Source organism: Camelina sativa, chromosome 12, assembly GCF_000633955.1.
Source record: "Camelina sativa cultivar DH55 chromosome 12, Cs, whole genome shotgun sequence".
NCBI lineage: Eukaryota > Viridiplantae > Streptophyta > Magnoliopsida > Brassicales > Brassicaceae > Camelina > Camelina sativa.
The window spans coordinates 11,232,300-11,236,406 of record NC_025696.1 but is presented as its reverse complement, the minus strand read 5'-3'; the positions used below and the strand labels follow the sequence as shown (position 1 = coordinate 11,236,406).

The 4,107-nt window shown below is 36.5% G+C and overlaps 2 pseudogenes; both read left to right on the top strand.

The window, feature by feature from the left end:
- Nucleotides 1-369, top strand: part of LOC104733391 — a 6,020-nt pseudogene extending 5,651 nt beyond the window's left edge.
- On the top strand, nt 1,805-2,962 carry LOC104733390 (annotated as a pseudogene).

The window sequence follows — 4,107 nt, the reverse complement described above, 5'->3', positions numbered from 1 at the left end:
AGTTAAATACGGGTGTTGTGATCTGCATCTATATTCTGAGAATAACATATGGGACCGTAACACCAGAATCTGCAGATTCTTCGACCTCTAGAAGGTTCATTCATCAGGATCCTTCAAGATGTATGAAAAAGTTGTTACGTTGGGCGACGAGGCATTGCTTTGGGATCTAGGTATCACTGTGCTCGCCTGAGGGTCTGCTCAAAAGAAATTGCATCTATTTTAGTGGTAGTCATGGAAAGATCATTAACGATAAATTTATCTATGACCTCGAGACAGAGAAGATGGATCCACTGCACAAATTTGATTGTTCACCAGCTCAACTCGCTAATGCTCGATGGTTTTTACCAAGTTTCACACAAACTTGATTGATTTCAACTTTCAATATATGTTGTTTTTTCTCTAATGAATGATGATGCGTATTGGTTTTTTTTGATACTATCGTTTGGGTGATGGATATATGGCTCCATCAATTTGGCTATGGGTGTATTGGCATTTGGAAGTCAGAGATGGTTTTGATCAATTATAAGCAACTATACATGGTTATTGGTCAGATTTGCAGTTTGAAGAACGCATCAACGTTGTTTAGATGGGAACCTTTTCCCATCATCGGGTTACAAGAAGTTAATTATGTATTTGATGTTGATGCTTATGTTAATTTGTTGGCCAAAGTTGTACAAGAGATGGAAACAACTTGGTTTTCTCTCGTGGTATTGATATTACATTCGGAGAGTCAAAAAGCTGTGACTATAACTATTCAAATCCATCGATCTTTGGATGTTGGTGATGATACTGTTGGCCCAAGTGTGGGATCTACCAAAGGACTATGGTTCTCCCTTGTGAGTTTTGGAGATTTGCTTAAATTTAGCCTCAAGCTTTTCTCAAAGGATATTACAGTGGAGATTACTACTACATTGATGCTATTTGTGAGTATTATGAAGAAAATTACAGAGTCAAGATATATAAAAAAGACTTTGGTACAGAAGCATTGGTACCAATATGTCTATATTTCAGAGTTATGTTTGGACACATCGGGTTTACATGTACGGTTCGCAAAAAGAAAGTTCAGCCAAAGGATACTGCATACTAACCGTAACAGAGAGAAATCAAATATGAAGTTGGACAATAATCGATTTTATGATCGGTTAGCGAGTAAGGCTCTCTTCGGAAAGCATCGTCAATCTCTCTTCTGCTGTATTTTTCTCACTTTATGATACATACATATATGTATGTAATAATTGTATTCTATTAACTCTGTATAATGTCTTTGTAATTTACTCTTTACAATTAATGAAAGTTTGATTTGCCGAAAAAAAAAAAAATTAAGTGAGCTTTTGTTTTGGAGTCTTATATTGATCTGCTCTTACATTGTTGTTCTCCAAACAGATGTTATCATATCGATTACCGTATGTAACGTTAGATACAAACCAATTTCATAATCTTTTCATTCGACATATATTACGTTTTTTTAGGTTCAATCTATATTTAAAAAAAAAAATTGGTTAAATTACTCATTCAAAATAAATTTTTTTTTCATTTTTGACTGTTTTGCGCAAAACCAAAACTTTATAATTCGGATTTTTGAAACTAAATCTAAAATGCCTAACAGAAAATATCTAAAATGCCTAACAGAAAATAAAAAGGATAATAAATTAAAAAAAAAATTGCGTAGAAATATATACACTGGTTGAATGGGCCGATCAAGCCCATAGAAAAACCTAAAGTGTCATTTACTAATGCACTCCCTAGGTTTTAGGTTCGAGTAAGACGTGACGTGACGGGTGTGCTAAGAGAAAAACATTCATTCATGGAGGAGAAGCATAACCGTCATAAGCGTCTCAGACGAGATACATGCCGTTCCTGGTCGGAGCTTCCTTTAGATATCTTGATTTCTGTGTTGGAACGCCTCAACTCTCCTAATTTCAAACGAGCTAAATCGGTATGTTTGTCTTGGTACTCTGCTTCAAGACAATGCGTGCCCAACCCCAAATATCACATCTCTTGGCTGGTTCCCTTCCCCAAAGACAGAAACAACAATTCACGCACGTTTTTCAATCCCGAGGAAAAACACAAACGTTACAACACGCAAGATCTTGGCGTGGGATTTGCAAATAGTGTTTGTATAGCAACTTGTGGAAGTTGGCTGCTAATGCAAGATCCTCTGTACAATCTCTGCATTGTTAATCTATTTACCCGTGATAGGAGCGATCTGCCGTCTCTGGAGTCACAACTTGGCATGCTAAAGGTTGAACGAACCATAGATGAGAGGTTCTGTATTTCACACGATACTGTCAGAAGCAGGAGCAATGGTATGAGGATACGATCCCCTGTGCTTTGGATTGACGAGAAAACCAAAGAGCATCTAGTTTTTTGGGAACTTAGAGATTGGTGTGTGGTTTATGCTAAGAAAGGGGACACCTCGTGGAATTAAATCCCCAACACTTCATATTGTTCTAACATGGTTTACAAGGATCACAAGCTTTACTTCCTAAACAGTGATGGTGGTTTCAAAATCTTGGATTTTTCTGATGAGATTCCACAACGAATCTTAAAACGTGGTATGTTTCGGAGAAGATTAGATCGTAGTCGTTCACGAAATTATGAGTTAGGTTTCCGCCGTTATGTGCAACCACTTTATTATTGGGTTTTTGCTGATCCAAAACTTGTAGTCACAGTAAGCGGAGATGTCCTAGAGGTCATTATGAAACAGCATAATATGTCTAAAGAATGGTCCTTCAGCGTCAACAACATTTATAAATCATCAGGGAAGATCAAGGAATATAAACGAGTTGATTCTTTGGGGGACGAGGCAATGCTTTTGGATCTAGGCATCACTGTGCCCTCCTGTGAAATTGATGGACTCAATGGCAATTCCATCTATTTCAGTGGCTGTCATGGACGACCGAAGACAAATGGTATTTTTATCTTAAGTCTCGAGACAAAGAAGTTGAAGCAACTGCACTAATACGATTGTTTATCTCTAAATTAAGCTTGATGGTTCTTAGTTCTTAGTTCTTACCAAGTTTCACGCAGACATGATTGATCTCAACTATTAGGTTTTGTTTTTCTCTATAACTAATGATGATGGCGCTCTGTTTTTTTTTTTTTTTTTTATAAGTTTTTTTTTATCTTTATGCACAAATATTAAACTACACAATAAACTAGCAAAATGATCTTTGGCTATAAGACCTTGTTTATCGGTAGTATCATACAGGAGTTCTTAGTGTTTTGACTCAAAAAAATAAATCAGAACAAAATAAAAAAAATTCAAGGGCGCCTCTAATATAGTATACCTGATTGTGGTTTAAGAGACGATGTGTGTCGGGTTTCGGTTGGTTGAAAGAATAATACAAAGGAAAAAAAACTGAGAAGCTCGATTTTATTTTTTTTCTTCTCTCTTTCTCTCTCTCTCGCGATCGAATTCCCGAAATGCCGTGTGATATGTAATGGATGGATTTGGAATCAGGAGAAGGATTTGGAATCAAAGGATTTGGAGATGAGTAGCAAAGGCGATTGACTCGGCGGAGATTATTTGTTCCGGTATGATCCTTTTTTTTTATATTGTTAGAGGCGAATCCTTAACTGTTTGACCGATATTGTTAGAGGCGAATCATAGTTGAGTTTTGTGTATACATACATATATAAACACTTCAGACTTTTGATTTCCCTGTGTTTTGTTTTGAGAAAGTCATCAGCTTTTACTTTGTTAATCTCTTATTTGTATTTGGAAACAGGTAAAATGATTGTTGAGATGCTTGGATGGGGATTCGAAGAAGGGAAAACCCTTTTTGGTTTTTGTTATGATTTCCGGCAAAGCAACAGGTTTCAAAAAAGATATCTCTTTTGAGTTTGATTGAGGCTTTGGCGTAAACATTGAGTGATCGGTGTATTGACTTTTTTTTTGTGTGTGTGTTGCAATGGGTTTAGACTGCAGGAAACGTTGGACCAGTTTGCTAAAAAGTTGGAAACAGTTTACAAAGCTTCAGGAGAGAAGAAGATTAATGTTATAAGTCATTCTATGGGAGGACTGCTGGTGAAATGTTTCATGGGTCTGCATAGTGATGTATGTTGTGATATGATAGGCCAATCACTATTTTGGCCTTATCCAAA